The sequence below is a fragment of the Coregonus lavaretus genome (genome assembly GCF_964263955.1).
Source record: "Coregonus lavaretus genome assembly, chromosome: 34".
Classification (NCBI taxonomy): domain Eukaryota; kingdom Metazoa; phylum Chordata; class Actinopteri; order Salmoniformes; family Salmonidae; genus Coregonus; species Coregonus lavaretus.
In genome coordinates, this window is record NC_140021.1 from 36,847,773 (window position 1) to 36,871,809 (window position 24,037).

Genomic DNA, 24,037 nt, shown 5'->3' on the forward strand with positions numbered 1-24,037 from the left:
TGGTTAAAACATGATTTTGGACAATGTTCATGGAACTCAGCTGAAAACGTACTTGCAGACTTGAAAACCCTTGCCTATTGTAGAGCGCGCCTCCTACTTCCACTGCTGAACGAAAACCCATGATTTTGGACCCTGTTTTCATGCGAAAAGGCTAAAAGAAATGTTTCACGTTTGTTACACTCAAACAGTGTCTCCTGTCATATGCTGATCTGGTCGCAATGTGGATTTGGCCTAAAACATGATTTTGGACAATGTTCATGGAACTCAGCTTAAAACGTACTTGCAGACTTGAAAACCCTTGCCTATTGTAGAGCGCGCCTCCTACTTCCAGTGCTGAACGAAAACCCATGATTTTGGACCCTGTTTTCATGCGAAAAGGCTAAAAGAAATGTTTCACGTTTGTTACACTCAAACAGTGTCTCCTCTCATATGCTGAACTGGTCGCATTGTGGATTTTGGTTAAAACATGATTTTGGACAATGTTCATGGAACTCAGCTGAAAACGTACTTGCAGACTTGAAAACCCTTGCCTATTGTAGAGCGCGCCTCCTACTTCCAGTGCTGAACGAAAACCCATGATTTTGGACCCTGTTTTCATGCGAAAAGGCTAAAAGAAATGTTTCACGTTTGTTACACTCAAACAGTGTCTCCTCTCATATGCTGAACTGGTCGCATTGTGGATTTTGGTTAAAACATGATTTTGGACAATGTTCATGGAACTCAGCTGAAAACGTACTTGCAGACTTGAAAACCCTTGCCTATTGTAGAGCGCGCCTCCTACTTCCACTGCTGAACGAAAACCCATGATTTTGGACCCTGTTTTCATGCGAAAAGGCTAAAAGAAATGTTTCACGTTTGTTACACTCAAACAGTGTCTCCTCTCATATGCTGAACTGGTCGCATTGTGGATTTTGGTTAAAACATGATTTTGGACAATGTTCATGGAACAAAGCTTAAAACGTACTTGCAGACTTGAAAACCCTTGCCTATTGTAGAGCGCACCTCCTACTTCCACTGCTGAATGAAAACCCATTATTTTGGACCCTGTTTTCATGCAAAAAGGCTAAAAGAAATGTTTCACGTTTGTTACACTCAAACAGTGTCTCCTCTCATATGCTGAACTGGTCGCATTGTGGATTTTGGTTAAAACATGATTTTGGACAATGTTCATGGAACAAAGCTTAAAACGTACTTGCAGACTTGAAAACCCTTGCCTATTGTAGAGCGCACCTCCTACTTCCACTGCTGAATGAAAACCCATTATTTTGGACCCTGTTTTCATGCAAAAAGGCTAAAAGAAATGTTTCACGTTTGTTACACTCAAACAGTGTTTCCTCTCATATGCTGAACTGGTCGCATTGTGGATTTTGGATAAAACATGATTTTGGACAATGTTCATGGAACTCAGCTTAAAACGTACTTGCAGACTTGAAAACCCTTGCCTATTGTAGAGCGCGCCTCCTACTTCCACTGCTGAACGAAAACCCATGATTTTGGACCCTGTTTTCATGCGAAAAGGCTAAAAGAATTGTTTCACGTTTGTTACACTCAAACAGTGTCTCCTGTCATATGCTGATCTGGTCGCAATGTGGATTTGGCCTAAAACATGATTTTGGACAATGTTCATGGAACTCAGCTTAAAACGTACTTGCAGACTTGAAAACCCTTGCCTATTGTAGAGCGCGCCTCCTACTTCCACTGCTGAACGAAAACCCATGATTTTGGACCCTGTTTTCATGCGAAAAGGCTAAAAGAAATGTTTCACGTTTGTTACACTCAAACAGTGTCTCCTCTCATATGCTGAACTGGTCGCATTGTGGATTTTGGTTAAAACATGATTTTGGACAATGTTCATGGAACTCAGCTGAAAACGTACTTGCAGACTTGAAAACCCTTGCCTATTGTAGAGCGCGCCTCCTACTTCCACTGCTGAACGAAAACCCATGATTTTGGACCCTGTTTTCATGCGAAAAGGCTAAAAGAAATGTTTCACGTTTGTTACACTCAAACAGTGTCTCCTGTCATATGCTGATCTGGTCGCAATGTGGATTTGGCCTAAAACATGATTTTGGACAATGTTCATGGAACTCAGCTTAAAACGTACTTGCAGACTTGAAAACCCTTGCCTATTGTAGAGCGCGCCTCCTACTTCCAGTGCTGAACGAAAACCCATGATTTTGGACCCTGTTTTCATGCGAAAAGGCTAAAAGAAATGTTTCACGTTTGTTACACTCAAACAGTGTCTCCTCTCATATGCTGAACTGGTCGCATTGTGGATTTTGGTTAAAACATGATTTTGGACAATGTTCATGGAACTCAGCTGAAAACGTACTTGCAGACTTGAAAACCCTTGCCTATTGTAGAGCGCGCCTCCTACTTCCAGTGCTGAACGAAAACCCATGATTTTGGACCCTGTTTTCATGCGAAAAGGCTAAAAGAAATGTTTCACGTTTGTTACACTCAAACAGTGTCTCCTCTCATATGCTGAACTGGTCGCATTGTGGATTTTGGTTAAAACATGATTTTGGACAATGTTCATGGAACTCAGCTGAAAACGTACTTGCAGACTTGAAAACCCTTGCCTATTGTAGAGCGCGCCTCCTACTTCCACTGCTGAACGAAAACCCATGATTTTGGACCCTGTTTTCATGCGAAAAGGCTAAAAGAAATGTTTCACGTTTGTTACACTCAAACAGTGTCTCCTCTCATATGCTGAACTGGTCGCATTGTGGATTTTGGTTAAAACATGATTTTGGACAATGTTCATGGAACAAAGCTTAAAACGTACTTGCAGACTTGAAAACCCTTGCCTATTGTAGAGCGCACCTCCTACTTCCACTGCTGAATGAAAACCCATTATTTTGGACCCTGTTTTCATGCAAAAAGGCTAAAAGAAATGTTTCACGTTTGTTACACTCAAACAGTGTCTCCTCTCATATGCTGAACTGGTCGCATTGTGGATTTTGGTTAAAACATGATTTTGGACAATGTTCATGGAACAAAGCTTAAAACGTACTTGCAGACTTGAAAACCCTTGCCTATTGTAGAGCGCACCTCCTACTTCCACTGCTGAATGAAAACCCATTATTTTGGACCCTGTTTTCATGCAAAAAGGCTAAAAGAAATGTTTCACGTTTGTTACACTCAAACAGTGTTTCCTCTCATATGCTGAACTGGTCGCATTGTGGATTTTGGATAAAACATGATTTTGGACAATGTTCATGGAACTCAGCTTAAAACGTACTTGCAGACTTGAAAACCCTTGCCTATTGTAGAGCGCGCCTCCTACTTCCACTGCTGAACGAAAACCCATGATTTTGGACCCTGTTTTCATGCGAAAAGGCTAAAAGAATTGTTTCACGTTTGTTACACTCAAACAGTGTCTCCTGTCATATGCTGATCTGGTCGCAATGTGGATTTGGCCTAAAACATGATTTTGGACAATGTTCATGGAACTCAGCTTAAAACGTACTTGCAGACTTGAAAACCCTTGCCTATTGTAGAGCGCGCCTCCTACTTCCACTGCTGAACGAAAACCCATGATTTTGGACCCTGTTTTCATGCGAAAAGGCTAAAAGAAATGTTTCACGTTTGTTACACTCAAACAGTGTCTCCTCTCATATGCTGAACTGGTCGCATTGTGGATTTTGGTTAAAACATGATTTTGGACAATGTTCATGGAACTCAGCTGAAAACGTACTTGCAGACTTGAAAACCCTTGCCTATTGTAGAGCGCGCCTCCTTCTTCCAGTGCTGAACGAAAACCCATGATTTTGGACCCTGTTTTCATGCGAAAAGGCTAAAAGAAATGTTTCACGTTTGTTACACTCAAACAGTGTCTCCTCTCATATGCTGAACTGGTCGCATTGTGGATTTTGGTTAAAACATGATTTTGGACAATGTTCATGGAACTCAGCTGAAAACGTACTTGCAGACTTGAAAACCCTTGCCTATTGTAGAGCGCGCCTCCTACTTCCAGTGCTGAACGAAAACCCATGATTTTGGACCCTGTTTTCATGCGAAAAGGCTAAAAGAAATGTTTCACGTTTGTTACACTCAAACAGTGTCTCCTGTCATATGCTGATCTGGTCGCAATGTGGATTTTGGTTAAAACATGATTTTGGACAATGTTCATGGAACAAAGCTTAAAACGTACTTGCAGACTTGAAAACCCTTGCCTATTGTAGAGCGCACCTCCTACTTCCACTGCTGAATGAAAACCCATTATTTTGGACCCTGTTTTCATGCAAAAAGGCTAAAAGAAATGTTTCACGTTTGTTACACTCAAACAGTGTCTCCTCTCATATGCTGAACTGGTCGCATTGTGGATTTTGGTTAAAACATGATTTTGGACAATGTTCATGGAACAAAGCTTAAAACGTACTTGCAGACTTGAAAACCCTTGCCTATTGTAGAGCGCGCCTCCTACTTCCACTGCTGAACGAAAACCCATGATTTTGGACCCTGTTTTCATGCGAAAAGGCTAAAAGAAATGTTTCACGTTTGTTACACTCAAACAGTGTCTCCTGTCATATGCTGATCTGGTCGCAATGTGGATTTGGCCTAAAACATGATTTTGGACAATAGTCATGGAACTCAGCTTAAAACGTACTTGCAGACTTGAAAACCCTTGCCTATTGTAGAGCGCACCTCCTACTTCCACTGCTGAACGAAAACCCATGATTTTGGACCCTGTTTTCATGCGAAAAGGCTAAAAGAAATGTTTCACGTTTGTTACACTCAAACAGTTTCTCCTCTCATATGCTGAACTGGTCGCATTGTGGATTTTGGATAAAACATGATTTTGGACAATGTTCATGGAACTCAGCTTAAAACGTACTTGCAGACTTGAAAACCCTTGCCTATTGTAGAGCGCGCCTCCTACTTCCACTGCTGAACGAAAACCCATGATTTTGGACCCTGTTTTCATGCGAAAAGGCTAAAAGAAATGTTTCACGTTTGTTACACTCAAACAGTGTCTCCTCTCATATGCTGAACTGGTCGCATTGTGGATTTTGGTTAAAACATGATTTTGGACAATGTTCATGGAACAAAGCTTAAAACGTACTTGCAGACTTGAAAACCCTTGCCTATTGTAGAGCGCACCTCCTACTTCCACTGCTGAATGAAAACCCATTATTTTGGACCCTGTTTTCATGCAAAAAGGCTAAAAGAAATGTTTCACGTTTGTTACACTCAAACAGTGTCTCCTCTCATATGCTGAACTGGTCGCATTGTGGATTTTGGTTAAAACATGATTTTGGACAATGTTCATGGAACAAAGCTTAAAACGTACTTGCAGACTTGAAAACCCTTGCCTATTGTAGATCGCACCTCCTACTTCCACTGCTGAATGAAAACCCATTATTTTGGACCCTGTTTTCATGCAAAAAGGCTAAAAGAAATGTTTCACGTTTGTTACACTCAAACAGTGTTTCCTCTCATATGCTGAACTGGTCGCATTGTGGATTTTGGATAAAACATGATTTTGGACAATGTTCATGGAACTCAGCTTAAAACGTACTTGCAGACTTGAAAACCCTTGCCTATTGTAGAGCGCGCCTCCTACTTCCACTGCTGAACGAAAACCCATGATTTTGGACCCTGTTTTCATGCGAAAAGGCTAAAAGAAATGTTTCACGTTTGTTACACTCAAACAGTGTCTCCTCTCATATGCTGAACTGGTCGCATTGTGGATTTTGGTTAAAACATGATTTTGGACAATGTTCATGGAACTCAGCTGAAAACGTACTTGCAGACTTGAAAACCCTTGCCTATTGTAGAGCGCGCCTCCTTCTTCCAGTGCTGAACGAAAACCCATGATTTTGGACCCTGTTTTCATGCGAAAAGGCTAAAAGAAATGTTTCACGTTTGTTACACTCAAACAGTGTCTCCTCTCATATGCTGAACTGGTCGCATTGTGGATTTTGGTTAAAACATGATTTTGGACAATGTTCATGGAACTCAGCTGAAAACGTACTTGCAGACTTGAAAACCCTTGCCTATTGTAGAGCGCGCCTCCTACTTCCAGTGCTGAACGAAAACCCATGATTTTGGACCCTGTTTTCATGCGAAAAGGCTAAAAGAAATGTTTCACGTTTGTTACACTCAAACAGTGTCTCCTGTCATATGCTGATCTGGTCGCAATGTGGATTTTGGTTAAAACATGATTTTGGACAATGTTCATGGAACAAAGCTTAAAACGTACTTGCAGACTTGAAAACCCTTGCCTATTGTAGAGCGCGCCTCCTACTTCCACTGCTGAACGAAAACCCATGATTTTGGACCCTGTTTTCATGCGAAAAGGCTAAAAGAAATGTTTCACGTTTGTTACACTCAAACAGTGTCTCCTGTCATATGCTGATCTGGTCGCAATGTGGATTTGGCCTAAAACATGATTTTGGACAATAGTCATGGAACTCAGCTTAAAACGTACTTGCAGACTTGAAAACCCTTGCCTATTGTAGAGCGCACCTCCTACTTCCACTGCTGAACGAAAACCCATGATTTTGGACCCTGTTTTCATGCGAAAGGGCTAAAAGAAATGTTTCACGTTTGTTACACTCAAACAGTGTCTCCTCTCATATGCTGAACTGGTCGCATTGTGGATTTTGGTTAAAACATGATTTTGGACAATGTTCATGGAACTCAGCTTAACACGTACTTGCAGACTTGAAAACCCTTGCCTATTGTAGAGCGCGCCTCCTACTTCCACTGCTGAACGAAAACCCATGATTTTGGACCCTGTTTTCATGCGAAAAGGCTAAAAGAAATGTTTCACGTTTGTTACACTCAAACAGTTTCTCCTCTCATATGCTGAACTGGTCGCATTGTGGATTTTGGATAAAACATGATTTTGGACAATGTTCATGGAACTCAGCTTAAAACGTACTTGCAGACTTGAAAACCCTTGCCTATTGTAGAGCGCGCCTCCTACTTCCACTGCTGAACGAAAACCCATGATTTTGGACCCTGTTTTCATGCGAAAAGGCTAAAAGAAATGTTTCACGTTTGTTACACTCAAACAGTGTCTCCTCTCATATGCTGAACTGGTCGCATTGTGGATTTTGGTTAAAACATGATTTTGGACAATGTTCATGGAACAAAGCTTAAAACGTACTTGCAGACTTGAAAACCCTTGCCTATTGTAGAGCGCACCTCCTACTTCCACTGCTGAATGAAAACCCATTATTTTGGACCCTGTTTTCATGCAAAAAGGCTAAAAGAAATGTTTCACGTTTGTTACACTCAAACAGTGTCTCCTCTCATATGCTGAACTGGTCGCATTGTGGATTTTGGTTAAAACATGATTTTGGACAATGTTCATGGAACAAAGCTTAAAACGTACTTGCAGACTTGAAAACCCTTGCCTATTGTAGAGCGCACCTCCTACTTCCACTGCTGAATGAAAACCCATTATTTTGGACCCTGTTTTCATGCAAAAAGGCTAAAAGAAATGTTTCATGTTTGTTACACTCAAACAGTGTCTCCTCTCATATGCTGAACTGGTCGCATTGTGGATTTTGGATAAAACATGATTTTGGACAATGTTCATGGAACTCAGCTTAAAACGTACTTGCAGACTTGAAAACCCTTGCCTATTGTAGAGCGCGCCTCCTACTTCCACTGCTGAACGAAAACCCATGATTTTGGACCCTGTTTTCATGCGAAAAGGCTAAAAGAAATGTTTCACGTTTGTTACACTCAAACAGTGTCTCCTCTCATATGCTGAACTGGTCGCATTGTGGATTTTGGTTAAAACATGATTTTGGACAATGTTCATGGAACTCAGCTGAAAACGTACTTGCAGACTTGAAAACCCTTGCCTATTGTAGAGCGCGCCTCCTTCTTCCAGTGCTGAACGAAAACCCATGATTTTGGACCCTGTTTTCATGCGAAAAGGCTAAAAGAAATGTTTCACGTTTGTTACACTCAAACAGTGTCTCCTCTCATATGCTGAACTGGTCGCATTGTGGATTTTGGTTAAAACATGATTTTGGACAATGTTCATGGAACTCAGCTGAAAACGTACTTGCAGACTTGAAAACCCTTGCCTATTGTAGAGCGCGCCTCCTACTTCCAGTGCTGAACGAAAACCCATGATTTTGGACCCTGTTTTCATGCGAAAAGGCTAAAAGAAATGTTTCACGTTTGTTACACTCAAACAGTGTCTCCTGTCATATGCTGATCTGGTCGCAATGTGGATTTTGGTTAAAACATGATTTTGGACAATGTTCATGGAACAAAGCTTAAAACGTACTTGCAGACTTGAAAACCCTTGCCTATTGTAGAGCGCACCTCCTACTTCCACTGCTGAATGAAAACCCATTATTTTGGACCCTGTTTTCATGCAAAAAGGCTAAAAGAAATGTTTCACGTTTGTTACACTCAAACAGTGTCTCCTCTCATATGCTGAACTGGTCGCATTGTGGATTTTGGTTAAAACATGATTTTGGACAATGTTCATGGAACAAAGCTTAAAACGTACTTGCAGACTTGAAAACCCTTGCCTATTGTAGAGCGCACCTCCTACTTCCACTGCTGAATGAAAACCCATTATTTTGGACCCTGTTTTCATGCAAAAAGGCTAAAAGAAATGTTTCACGTTTGTTACACTCAAACAGTGTTTCCTCTCATATGCTGAACTGGTCGCATTGTGGATTTTGGATAAAACATGATTTTGGACAATGTTCATGGAACTCAGTTTAAAACGTACTTGCAGACTTGAAAACCCTTGCCTATTGTAGAGCGCGCCTCCTACTTCCAGTGCTGAACGAAAACCCATGATTTTGGACCCTGTTTTCATGCGAAAAGGCTAAAAGAAATGTTTCACGTTTGTTACACTCAAACAGTGTCTCCTCTCATATGCTGAACTGGTCGCATTGTGGATTTTGGTTAAAACATGATTTTGGACAATGTTCATGGAACTCAGCTGAAAACGTACTTGCAGACTTGAAAACCCTTGCCTATTGTAGAGCGCGCCTCCTACTTCCACTGCTGAACGAAAACCCATGATTTTGGACCCTGTTTTCATGCGAAAAGGCTACAAGAAATGTTTCACGTTTGTTACACTCAAACAGTGTCTCCTGTCATATGCTGATCTGGTCGCAATGTGGATTTGGCCTAAAACATGATTTTGGACAATAGTCATGGAACTCAGCTTAAAACGTACTTGCAGACTTGAAAACCCTTGCCTATTGTAGAGCGCACCTCCTACTTCCACTGCTGAACGAAAACCCATGATTTTGGACCCTGTTTTCATGCGAAAAGGCTAAAAGAAATGTTTCACGTTTGTTACACTCAAACAGTTTCTCCTCTCATATGCTGAACTGGTCGCATTGTGGATTTTGGATAAAACATGATTTTGGACAATGTTCATGGAACTCAGCTTAAAACGTACTTGCAGACTTGAAAACCCTTGCCTATTGTAGAGCGCGCCTCCTACTTCCACTGCTGAACGAAACCCCATGATTTTGGACCCTGTTTTCATGCGAAAAGGCTAAAAGAAATGTTTCACGTTTGTTACACTCAAACAGTGTCTCCTCTCATATGCTGAACTGGTCGCATTGTGGATTTTGGTTAAAACATGATTTTGGACAATGTTCATGGAACAAAGCTTAAAACGTACTTGCAGACTTGAAAACCCTTGCCTATTGTAGAGCGCACCTCCTACTTCCACTGCTGAATGAAAACCCATTATTTTGGACCCTGTTTTCATGCAAAAAGGCTAAAAGAAATGTTTCACGTTTGTTACACTCAAACAGTGTCTCCTCTCATATGCTGAACTGGTCGCATTGTGGATTTTGGTTAAAACATGATTTTGGACAATGTTCATGGAACAAAGCTTAAAACGTACTTGCAGACTTGAAAACCCTTGCCTATTGTAGAGCGCACCTCCTACTTCCACTGCTGAATGAAAACCCATTATTTTGGACCCTGTTTTCATGCAAAAAGGCTAAAAGAAATGTTTCACGTTTGTTACACTCAAACAGTGTTTCCTCTCATATGCTGAACTGGTCGCATTGTGGATTTTGGATAAAACATGATTTTGGACAATGTTCATGGAACTCAGCTTAAAACGTACTTGCAGACTTGAAAACCCTTGCCTATTGTAGAGCGCGCCTCCTACTTCCACTGCTGAACGAAAACCCATGATTTTGGACCCTGTTTTCATGCGAAAAGGCTAAAAGAATTGTTTCACGTTTGTTACACTCAAACAGTGTCTCCTGTCATATGCTGATCTGGTCGCAATGTGGATTTGGCCTAAAACATGATTTTGGACAATGTTCATGGAACTCAGCTTAAAACGTACTTGCAGACTTGAAAACCCTTGCCTATTGTAGAGCGCGCCTCCTACTTCCACTGCTGAACGAAAACCCATGATTTTGGACCCTGTTTTCATGCGAAAAGGCTAAAAGAAATGTTTCACGTTTGTTACACTCAAACAGTTTCTCCTCTCATATGCTGAACTGGTCGCATTGTGGATTTTGGATAAAACATGATTTTGGACAATGTTCATGGAACTCAGCTTAAAACGTACTTGCAGACTTGAAAACCCTTGCCTATTGTAGAGCGCGCCTCCTACTTCCACTGCTGAACGAAACCCCATGATTTTGGACCCTGTTTTCATGCGAAAAGGCTAAAAGAAATGTTTCACGTTTGTTACACTCAAACAGTGTCTCCTCTCATATGCTGAACTGGTCGCATTGTGGATTTTGGTTAAAACATGATTTTGGACAATGTTCATGGAACAAAGCTTAAAACGTACTTGCAGACTTGAAAACCCTTGCCTATTGTAGAGCGCACCTCCTACTTCCACTGCTGAATGAAAACCCATTATTTTGGACCCTGTTTTCATGCAAAAAGGCTAAAAGAAATGTTTCACGTTTGTTACACTCAAACAGTGTCTCCTCTCATATGCTGAACTGGTCGCATTGTGGATTTTGGTTAAAACATGATTTTGGACAATGTTCATGGAACAAAGCTTAAAACGTACTTGCAGACTTGAAAACCCTTGCCTATTGTAGAGCGCACCTCCTACTTCCACTGCTGAATGAAAACCCATTATTTTGGACCCTGTTTTCATGCAAAAAGGCTAAAAGAAATGTTTCACGTTTGTTACACTCAAACAGTGTTTCCTCTCATATGCTGAACTGGTCGCATTGTGGATTTTGGATAAAACATGATTTTGGACAATGTTCATGGAACTCAGCTTAAAACGTACTTGCAGACTTGAAAACCCTTGCCTATTGTAGAGCGCGCCTCCTACTTCCACTGCTGAACGAAAACCCATGATTTTGGACCCTGTTTTCATGCGAAAAGGCTAAAAGAATTGTTTCACGTTTGTTACACTCAAACAGTGTCTCCTGTCATATGCTGATCTGGTCGCAATGTGGATTTGGCCTAAAACATGATTTTGGACAATGTTCATGGAACTCAGCTTAAAACGTACTTGCAGACTTGAAAACCCTTGCCTATTGTAGAGCGCGCCTCCTACTTCCACTGCTGAACGAAAACCCATGATTTTGGACCCTGTTTTCATGCGAAAAGGCTAAAAGAAATGTTTCACGTTTGTTACACTCAAACAGTGTCTCCTCTCATATGCTGAACTGGTCGCATTGTGGATTTTGGTTAAAACATGATTTTGGACAATGTTCATGGAACTCAGCTGAAAACGTACTTGCAGACTTGAAAACCCTTGCCTATTGTAGAGCGCGCCTCCTTCTTCCAGTGCTGAACGAAAACCCATGATTTTGGACCCTGTTTTCATGCGAAAAGGCTAAAAGAAATGTTTCACGTTTGTTACACTCAAACAGTGTCTCCTCTCATATGCTGAACTGGTCGCATTGTGGATTTTGGTTAAAACATGATTTTGGACAATGTTCATGGAACTCAGCTGAAAACGTACTTGCAGACTTGAAAACCCTTGCCTATTGTAGAGCGCGCCTCCTACTTCCAGTGCTGAACGAAAACCCATGATTTTGGACCCTGTTTTCATGCGAAAAGGCTAAAAGAAATGTTTCACGTTTGTTACACTCAAACAGTGTCTCCTGTCATATGCTGATCTGGTCGCAATGTGGATTTTGGTTAAAACATGATTTTGGACAATGTTCATGGAACAAAGCTTAAAACGTACTTGCAGACTTGAAAACCCTTGCCTATTGTAGAGCGCACCTCCTACTTCCACTGCTGAATGAAAACCCATTATTTTGGACCCTGTTTTCATGCAAAAAGGCTAAAAGAAATGTTTCACGTTTGTTACACTCAAACAGTGTCTCCTCTCATATGCTGAACTGGTCGCATTGTGGATTTTGGTTAAAACATGATTTTGGACAATGTTCATGGAACAAAGCTTAAAACGTACTTGCAGACTTGAAAACCCTTGCCTATTGTAGAGCGCACCTCCTACTTCCACTGCTGAATGAAAACCCATGATTTTGGACCCTGTTTTCATGCAAAAAGGCTAAAAGAAATGTTTCACGTTTGTTACACTCAAACAGTGTTTCCTCTCATATGCTGAACTGGTCGCATTGTGGATTTTGGATAAAACATGATTTTGGACAATGTTCATGGAACTCAGCTTAAAACGTACTTGCAGACTTGAAAACCCTTGCCTATTGTAGAGCGCGCCTCCTACTTCCACTGCTGAACGAAAACCCATGATTTTGGACCCTGTTTTCATGCGAAAAGGCTAAAAGAATTGTTTCACGTTTGTTACACTCAAACAGTGTCTCCTGTCATATGCTGATCTGGTCGCAATGTGGATTTGGCCTAAAACATGATTTTGGACAATGTTCATGGAACTCAGCTTAAAACGTACTTGCAGACTTGAAAACCCTTGCCTATTGTAGAGCGTGCCTCCTACTTCCACTGCTGAACGAAAACCCATGATTTTGGACCCTGTTTTCATGCGAAAAGGCTAAAAGAAATGTTTCACGTTTGTTACACTCAAACAGTGTCTCCTCTCATATGCTGAACTGGTCGCATTGTGGATTTTGGTTAAAACATGATTTTGGACAATGTTCATGGAACTCAGCTGAAAACGTACTTGCAGACTTGAAAACCCTTGCCTATTGTAGAGCGCGCCTCCTACTTCCAGTGCTGAACGAAAACCCATGATTTTGGACCCTGTTTTCATGCGAAAAGGCTAAAAGAAATGTTTCACGTTTGTTACACTCAAACAGTGTCTCCTCTCATATGCTGAACTGGTCGCATTGTGGATTTTGGTTAAAACATGATTTTGGACAATGTTCATGGAACTCAGCTGAAAACGTACTTGCAGACTTGAAAACCCTTGCCTATTGTAGAGCGCGCCTCCTACTTCCAGTGCTGAACGAAAACCCATGATTTTGGACCCTGTTTTCATGCGAAAAGGCTAAAAGAAATGTTTCACGTTTGTTACACTCAAACAGTGTCTCCTCTCATATGCTGAACTGGTCGCATTGTGGATTTTGGTTAAAACATGATTTTGGACAATGTTCATGGAACTCAGCTGAAAACGTACTTGCAGACTTGAAAACCCTTGCCTATTGTAGAGCGCGCCTCCTACTTCCACTGCTGAACGAAAACCCATGATTTTGGACCCTGTTTTCATGCGAAAAGGCTAAAAGAAATGTTTCACGTTTGTTACACTCAAACAGTGTCTCCTGTCATATGCTGATCTGGTCGCAATGTGGATTTGGCCTAAAACATGATTTTGGACAATAGTCATGGAACTCAGCTTAAAACGTACTTGCAGACTTGAAAACCCTTGCCTATTGTAGAGCGCGCCTCCTACTTCCACTGCTGAACGAAAACCCATGATTTTGGACCCTGTTTTCATGCGAAAAGGCTAAAAGAAATGTTTCACGTTTGTTACACTCAAACAGTGTCTCCTCTCATATGCTGAACTGGTCGCATTGTGGATTTTGGTTAAAACATGATTTTGGACAATGTTCATGGAACTCAGCTGAAAACGTACTTGCAGACTTGAAAACCCTTGCCTATTGTAGAGCGCGCCTCCTACTTCCAGTGCTGAACGAAAACCCATGATTTTGGACCCTGTTTTCATGCGAAAAGGCTAAAAGAAATGTTTCACGTTTGTTACACTCAAACAGTGTCTCCTCTCATATGCTGAACTGGTCGCATTGTGGATTTTGGTTAAAACATGATTTTGGACAATGTTCATGGAACTCAGCTGAAAACGTACTTGCAGACTTGAAAACCCTTGCCTATTGTAGAGCGCGCCTCCTACTTCCAGTGCTGAACGAAAACCCATGATTTTGGACCCTGTTTTCATGCGAAAAGGCTAAAAGAAATGTTTCACGTTTGTTACACTCAAACAGTGTCTCCTCTCATATGCTGAACTGGTCGCATTGTGGATTTTGGTTAAAACATGATTTTGGACAATGTTCATGGAACTCAGCTGAAAACGTACTTGCAGACTTGAAAACCCTTGCCTATTGTAGAGCGCGCCTCCTACTTCCAGTGCTGAACGAAAACCCATGATTTTGGACCCTGTTTTCATGCGAAAAGGCTAAAAGAAATGTTTCACGTTTGTTACACTCAAACAGTGTCTCCTGTCATATGCTGATCTGGTCGCAATGTGGATTTGGCCTAAAACATGATTTTGGACAATAGTCATGGAACTCAGCTTAAAACGTACTTGCAGACTTGAAAACCCTTGCCTATTGTAGAGCGCACCTCCTACTTCCACTGCTGAACGAAAACCCATGATTTTGGACCCTGTTTTCATGCGAAAGGGCTAAAAGAAATGTTTCACGTTTGTTACACTCAAACAGTGTCTCCTCTCATATGCTGAACTGGTCGCATTGTGGATTTTGGTTAAAACATGATTTTGGACAATGTTCATGGAACTCAGCTTAAAACGTACTTGCAGACTTGAAAACCCTTGCCTATTGTAGAGCGCGCCTCCTACTTCCACTGCTGAACGAAAACCCATGATTTTGGACCCTGTTTTCATGCGAAAAGGCTAAAAGAAATGTTTCACGTTTGTTACACTCAAACAGTGTCTCCTCTCATATGCTGAACTGGTCGCATTGTGGATTTTGGTTAAAACATGATTTTGGACAATGTTCATGGAACAAAGCTTAAAACGTACTTGCAGACTTGAAAACCCTTGCCTATTGTAGAGCGCACCTCCTACTTCCACTGCTGAATGAAAACCCATTATTTTGGACCCTGTTTTCATGCAAAAAGGCTAAAAGAAATGTTTCACGTTTGTTACACTCAAACAGTGTCTCCTCTCATATGCTGAACTGGTCGCATTGTGGATTTTGGTTAAAACATGATTTTGGACAATGTTCATGGAACAAAGCTTAAAACGTACTTGCAGACTTGAAAACCCTTGCCTATTGTAGAGCGCACCTCCTACTTCCACTGCTGAATGAAAACCCATTATTTTGGACCCTGTTTTCATGCAAAAAGGCTAAAAGAAATGTTTCACGTTTGTTACACTCAAACAGTGTTTCCTCTCATATGCTGAACTGGTCGCATTGTGGATTTTGGATAAAACATGATTTTGGACAATGTTCATGGAACTCAGCTTAAAACGTACTTGCAGACTTGAAAACCCTTGCCTATTGTAGAGCGCGCCTCCTACTTCCACTGCTGAACGAAAACCCATGATTTTGGACCCTGTTTTCATGCGAAAAGGCTAAAAGAATTGTTTCACATTTGTTACACTCAAACAGTGTCTCCTGTCATATGCTGATCTGGTCGCAATGTGGATTTGGCCTAAAACATGATTTTGGACAATGTTCATGGAACTCAGCTTAAAACGTACTTGCAGACTTGAAAACCCTTGCCTATTGTAGAGCGCGCCTCCTACTTCCACTGCTGAACGAAAACCCATGATTTTGGACCCTGTTTTCATGCGAAAAGGCTAAAAGAAATGTTTCACGTTTGTTACACTCAAACAGTGTCTCCTCTCATATGCTGAACTGGTCGCATTGTGGATTTTGGTTAAAACATGATTTTGGACAATGTTCATGGAACTCAGCTGAAAACGTACTTGCAGACTTGAAAACCCTTGCCTATTGTAGAGCGCGCCTCCTTCTTCCAGTGCTGAACGAAAACCCATGATTTTGGACCCTGTTTTCATGCGAAAAGGCTAAAAGAAATGTTTCACGTTTGTTACACTCAAACAGTGTCTCCTCTCATATGCTGAACTGGTCGCATTGTGGATTTTGGTTAAAACATGATTTTGGACAATGTTCATGGAACTCAGCTGAAAACGTACTTGCAGACTTGAAAACCCTTGCCTATTGTAGAGCGCGCCTCCTACTTCCAGTGCTGAACGAAAACCCATGATTTTGGACCCTGTTTTCATGCGAAAAGGCTAAAAGAAATGTTTCACGTTTGTTACACTCAAACAGTGTCTCCTGTCATATGCTGATCTGGTCGCAATGTGGATTTTGGTTAAAACATGATTTTGGACAATGTTCATGGAACAAAGCTTAAAACGTACTTGCAGACTTGAAAACCCTTGCCTATTGTAGAGCGCACCTCCTACTTCCACTGCTGAATGAAAACCCATTATTTTGGACCCTGTTTTCATGCAAAAAGGCTAAAAGAAATGTTTCACGTTTGTTACACTCAAACAGTGTCTCCTCTCATATGCTGAACTGGTCGCATTGTGGATTTTGGTTAAAACATGATTTTGGACAATGTTCATGGAACAAAGCTTAAAACGTACTTGCAGACTTGAAAACCCTTGCCTATTGTAGAGCGCACCTCCTACTTCCACTGCTGAATGAAAACCCATTATTTTGGACCCTGTTTTCATGCAAAAAGGCTAAAAGAAATGTTTCACGTTTGTTACACTCAAACAGTGTTTCCTCTCATATGCTGAACTGGTCGCATTGTGGATTTTGGATAAAACATGATTTTGGACAATGTTCATGGAACTCAGCTTAAAACGTACTTGCAGACTTGAAAACCCTTGCCTATTGTAGAGCGCGCCTCCTACTTCCACTGCTGAACGAAAACCCATGATTTTGGACCCTGTTTTCATGCGAAAAGGCTAAAAGAATTGTTTCACGTTTGTTACACTCAAACAGTGTCTCCTGTCATATGCTGATCTGGTCGCAATGTGGATTTGGCCTAAAACATGATTTTGGACAATGTTCATGGAACTCAGCTTAAAACGTACTTGCAGACTTGAAAACCCTTGCCTATTGTAGAGCGCGCCTCCTACTTCCACTGCTGAACGAAAACCCATGATTTTGGACCCTGTTTTCATGCGAAAAGGCTAAAAGAAATGTTTCACGTTTGTTACACTCAAACAGTGTCTCCTCTCATATGCTGAACTGGTCGCATTGTGGATTTTGGTTAAAACATGATTTTGGACAATGTTCATGGAACTCAGCTGAAAACGTACTTGCAGACTTGAAAACCCTTGCCTATTGTAGAGCGCGCCTCCTACTTCCAGTGCTGAACGAAAACCCATGATTTTGGACCCTGTTTTCATGCGAAAAGGCTAAAAGAAATGTTTCACGTTTGTTACACTCAAACAGTGTCTCCTGTCATATGCTGATCTGGTCGCAATGTGGATTTTGGTTAAAACATGATTTTGGACAATGTTCATGGAACAAAGCTTAAAACGTACTTGCAGACTTGAAAACCCTTGCCTATTGTAGAGCGCACCTCCTACTTCCACTGCTGAATGAAAACCCATTATTTTGGACCCTGTTTTCATGCAAAAAGGCTTAAAAGAAATGTTTCACGTTTGTTACACTCAAACAGTGTCTCCTCTCATATGCTGAACTGGTCGCATTGTGGATTTTGGTTAAAACATGATTTTGGACAATGTTCATGGAACAAAGCTTAAAACGTACTTGCAGACTTGAAAACCCTTGCCTATTGTAGAGCGCACCTCCTACTTCCACTGCTGAATGAAAACCCATTATTTTGGACCCTGTTTTCATGCAAAAAGGCTAAAAGAAATGTTTCACGTTTGTTACACTCAAACAGTGTTTCCTCTCATATGCTGAACTGGTCGCATTGTGGATTTTGGATAAAACATGATTTTGGACAATGTTCATGGAACTCAGCTTAAAACGTACTTGCAGACTTGAAAACCCTTGCCTATTGTAGAGCGCGCCTCCTACTTCCACTGCTGAACGAAAACCCATGATTTTGGACCCTGTTTTCATGCGAAAAGGCTAAAAGAATTGTTTCACGTTTGTTACACTCAAACAGTGTCTCCTGTCATATGCTGATCTGGTCGCAATGTGGATTTGGCCTAAAACATGATTTTGGACAATGTTCATGGAACTCAGCTTAAAACGTACTTGCAGACTTGAAAACCCTTGCCTATTGTAGAGCGCGCCTCCTACTTCCACTGCTGAACGAAAACCCATGATTTTGGACCCTGTTTTCATGCGAAAAGGCTAAAAGAAATGTTTCACGTTTGTTACACTCAAACAGTGTCTCCTCTCATATGCTGAACTGGTCGCATTGTGGATTTTGGTTAAAACATGATTTTGGACAATGTTCATGGAACTCAGCTGAAAACGTACTTGCAGACTTGAAAACCCTTGCCTATTGTAGAGCGCGCCTCCTACTTCCAGTGCTGAACGAAAACCCATGATTTTGGACCCTGTTTTCATGCGAAAAGGCTAAAAGAAATGTTTCACGTTTGTTACACTCAAACAGTGTCTCCTCTCATATGCTGAACTGGTCGCATTGTGGATTTTGGTTAAAACATGATTTTGGACAATGTTCATGGAACTCAGCTGAAAACGTACTTGCAGACTTGAAAACCCTTGCCTATTGTAGAGCGCGCCTCCTACTTCCAGTGCTGAACGAAAACCCATGATTTTGGACCCTGTTTTCATGCGAAAAGGCTAAAAGAAATGTTTCACGTTTGTTACACTCAAACAGTGTCTCCTGTCATATGCTGATCTGGTCGCAATGTGGATTTTGGTTAAAACATGATTTTGGACAATGTTCATGGAACAAAGCTTAAAACGTACTTGCAGACTTGAAAACCCTTGCCTATTGTAGAGCGCACCTCCTACTTCCACTGCTGAATGAAAACCCATTATTTTGGACCCTGTTTTCATGCAAAAAGGCTAAAAGAAATGTTTCACGTTTGTTACACTCAAACAGTGTCTCCTCTCATATGCTGAACTGGTCGCATTGTGGATTTTGGTTAAAACATGATTTTGGACAATGTTCATGGAACAAAGCTTAAAACGTACTTGCAGACTTGAAAACCCTTGCCTATTGTAGAGCGCACCTCCTACTTCCACTGCTGAATGAAAACCCATTATTTTGGACCCTGTTTTCATGCAAAAAGGCTAAAAGAAATGTTTCACGTTTGTTACACTCAAACAGTGTTTCCTCTCATATGCTGAACTGGTCGCATTGTGGATTTTGGATAAAACATGATTTTGGACAATGTTCATGGAACTCAGCTTAAAACGTACTTGCAGACTTGAAAACCCTTGCCTATTGTAGAGCGCACCTCCTACTTCCACTGCTGAATGAAAACCCATTATTTTGGACCCTGTTTTCATGCAAAAAGGCTAAAAGAAATGTTTCACGTTTGTTACACTCAAACAGTGTTTCCTCTCATATGCTGAACTGGTCGCATTGTGGATTTTGGATAAAACATGATTTTGGACAATGTTCATGGAACTCAGCTTAAAACGTACTTGCAGACTTGAAAACCCTTGCCTATTGTAGAGCGCGCCTCCTACTTCCACTGCTGAACGAAAACCCATGATTTTGGACCCTGTTTTCATGCGAAAAGGCTAAAAGAATTGTTTCACGTTTGTTACACTCAAACAGTGTCTCCTGTCATATGCTGATCTGGTCGCAATGTGGATTTGGCCTAAAACATGATTTTGGACAATGTTCATGGAACTCAGCTTAAAACGTACTTGCAGACTTGAAAACCCTTGCCTATTGTAGAGCGCGCCTCCTACTTCCACTGCTGAACGAAAACCCATGATTTTGGACCCTGTTTTCATGCGAAAAGGCTAAAAGAAATGTTTCACGTTTGTTACACTCAAACAGTGTCTCCTCTCATATGCTGAACTGGTCGCATTGTGGATTTTGGTTAAAACATGATTTTGGACAATGTTCATGGAACTCAGCTGAAAACGTACTTGCAGACTTGAAAACCCTTGCCTATTGTAGAGCGCGCCTCCTACTTCCAGTGCTGAACGAAAACCCATGATTTTGGACCCTGTTTTCATGCGAAAAGGCTAAAAGAAATGTTTCACGTTTGTTACACTCAAACAGTGTCTCCTGTCATATGCTGATCTGGTCGCAATGTGGATTTTGGTTAAAACATGATTTTGGACAATGTTCATGGAACAAAGCTTAAAACGTACTTGCAGACTTGAAAACCCTTGCCTATTGTAGAGCGCACCTCCTACTTCCACTGCTGAATGAAAACCCATGATTTTGGACCCTGTTTTCATGCAAAAAGGCTAAAAGAAATGTTTCACGTTTGTTACACTCAAACAGTGTCTCCTCTCATATGCTGAACTGGTCGCATTGTGGATTTTGGTTAAAACATGATTTTGGACAATGTTCATGGAACAAAGCTTAAAACGTACTTGCAGACTTGAAAACCCTTGCCTATTGTAGAGCGCACCTCCTACTTCCACTGCTGAATGAAAACCCATTATTTTGGACCCTGTTTTCATGCAAAAAGGCTAAAAGAAATGTTTCACGTTTGTTACACTCAAACAGTGTTTCCTCTCATATGCTGAACTGGTCGCATTGTGGATTTTGGATAAAACATGATTTTGGACAATGTTCATGGAACTCAGCTTAAAACGTACTTGCAGACTTGAAAACCCTTGCCTATTGTAGAGCGCGCCTCCTACTTCCACTGCTGAACGAAAACCCATGATTTTGGACCCTGTTTTCATGCGAAAAGGCTAAAAGAATTGTTTCACGTTTGTTACACTCAAACAGTGTCTCCTGTCATATGCTGATCTGGTCGCAATGTGGATTTGGCCTAAAACATGATTTTGGACAATGTTCATGGAACTCAGCTTAAAACGTACTTGCAGACTTGAAAACCCTTGCCTATTGTAGAGCGCGCCTCCTACTTCCACTGCTGAACGAAAACCCATGATTTTGGACCCTGTTTTCATGCGAAAAGGCTAAAAGAAATGTTTCACGTTTGTTACACTCAAACAGTGTCTCCTCTCATATGCTGAACTGGTCGCATTGTGGATTTTGGTTAAAACATGATTTTGGACAATGTTCATGGAACTCAGCTGAAAACGTACTTGCAGACTTGAAAACCCTTGCCTATTGTAGAGCGCGCCTCCTACTTCCAGTGCTGAACGAAAACCCATGATTTTGGACCCTGTTTTCATGCGAAAAGGCTAAAAGAAATGTTTCACGTTTGTTACACTCAAACAGTGTCTCCTCTCATATGCTGAACTGGTCGCATTGTGGATTTTGGTTAAAACATGATTTTGGACAATGTTCATGGAACTCAGCTGAAAACGTACTTGCAGACTTGAAAACCCTTGCCTATTGTAGAGCGCGCCTCCTACTTCCAGTGCTGAACGAAAACCCATGATTTTGGACCCTGTTTTCATGCGAAAAGGCTAAAAGAAATGTTTCACGTTTGTTACACTCAAACAGTGTCTCCTGTCATATGCTGATCTGGTCGCAATGTGGATTTTGGTTAAAACATGATTTTGGACAATGTTCATGGAACAAAGCTTAAAACGTACTTGCAGACTTGAAAACCCTTGCCTATTGTAGAGCGCACCTCCTACTTCCACTGCTGAATGAAAACCCATTATTTTGGACCCTGTTTTCATGCAAAAAGGCTAAAAGAAATGTTTCACGTTTGTTACACTCAAACAGTGTCTCCTCTCATATGCTGAACTGGTCGCATTGTGGATTTTGGTTAAAACATGATTTTGGACAATGTTCATGGAACAAAGCTTAAAACGTACTTGCAGACTTGAAAACCCTTGCCTATTGTAGAGCGCACCTCCTACTTCCACTGCTGAATGAAAACCCATTATTTTGGACCCTGTTTTCATGCAAAAAGGCTAAAAGAAATGTTTCACGTTTGTTACACTCAAACAGTGTTTCCTCTCATATGCTGAACTGGTCGCATTGTGGATTTTGGATAAAACATGATTTTGGACAATGTTCATGGAACTCAGCTTAAAACGTACTTGCAGACTTGAAAACCCTTGCCTATTGTAGAGCGCGCCTCCTACTTCCACTGCTGAACGAAAACCCATGATTTTGGACCCTGTTTTCATGCGAAAAGGCTAAAAGAATTGTTTCACGTTTGTTACACTCAAACAGTGTCTCCTGTCATATGCTGATCTGGTCGCAATGTGGATTTGGCCTAAAACATGATTTTGGACAATGTTCATGGAACTCAGCTTAAAACGTACTTGCAGACTTGAAAACCCTTGCCTATTGTAGAGCGCGCCTCCTACTTCCACTGCTGAACGAAAACCCATGATTTTGGACCCTGTTTTCATGCGAAAAGGCTAAAAGAAATGTTTCACGTTTGTTACACTCAAACAGTGTCTCCTCTCATATGCTGAACTGGTCGCATTGTGGATTTTGGTTAAAACATGATTTTGGACAATGTTCATGGAACTCAGCTGAAAACGTACTTGCAGACTTGAAAACCCTTGCCTATTGTAGAGCGCGCCTCCTACTTCCAGTGCTGAACGAAAACCCATGATTTTGGACCCTGTTTTCATGCGAAAAGGCTAAAAGAAATGTTTCACGTTTGTTACACTCAAACAGTGTCTCCTCTCATATGCTGAACTGGTCGCATTGTGGATTTTGGTTAAAACATGATTTTGGACAATGTTCATGGAACTCAGCTGAAAACGTACTTGCAGACTTGAAAACCCTTGCCTATTGTAGAGCGCGCCTCCTACTTCCAGTGCTGAACGAAAACCCATGATTTTGGACCCTGTTTTCATGCGAAAAGGCTAAAAGAAATGTTTCACGTTTGTTACACTCAAACAGTGTCTCCTCTCATATGCTGAACTGGTCGCATTGTGGATTTTGGTTAAAACATGATTTTGGACAATGTTCATGGAACTCAGCTGAAAACGTACTTGCAGACTTGAAAACCCTTGCCTATTGTAGAGCGCGCCTCCTACTTCCAGTGCTGAACGAAAACCCATGATTTTGGACCCTGTTTTCATGCGAAAAGGCTAAAAGAAATGTTTCACGTTTGTTACACTCAAACAGTGTCTCCTGTCATATGCTGATCTGGTCGCAATGTGGATTTGGCCTAAAACATGATTTTGGACAATAGTCATGGAACTCAGCTTAAAACGTACTTGCAGACTTGAAAACCCTTGCCTATTGTAGAGCGCGCCTCCTACTTCCACTGCTGAACGAAAACCCATGATTTTGGACCCTGTTTTCATGCGAAAAGGCTAAAAGAAATGTTTCACGTTTGTTACACTCAAACAGTGTCTCCTCTCATATGCTGAACTGGTCGCATTGTGGATTTTGGTTAAAACATGATTTTGGACAATGTTCATGGAACTCAGCTTAAAACGTACTTGCAGACTTGAAAACCCTTGCCTATTGTAGAGCGCGCCTCCTACTTCCACTGCTGAACGAAAACCCATGATTTTGGACCCTGTTTTCATGCAAAAAGGCTAAAAGAAATGTTTCACGTTTGTTACACTCAAACAGTGTCTCCTCTCATATGCTGAACTGGTCGCATTGTGGATTTTGGTTAAAACATGATTTTGGACAATGTTCATGGAACAAAGCTTAAAACGTACTTGCAGACTTGAAAACCCTTGCCTATTGTAGAGCGCACCTCCTACTTCCACTGCTGAATGAAAACCCATTATTTTGGACCCTGTTTTCATGCAAAAAGGCTAAAAGAAATGTTTCACGTTTGTTACACTCAAACAGTGTTTCCTCTCATATGCTGAACTGGTCGCATTGTGGATTTTGGATAAAACATGATTTTGGACAATGTTCATGGAACTCAGCTTAAAACGTACTTGCAGACTTGAAAACCCTTGCCTATTGTAGAGCGCGCCTCCTA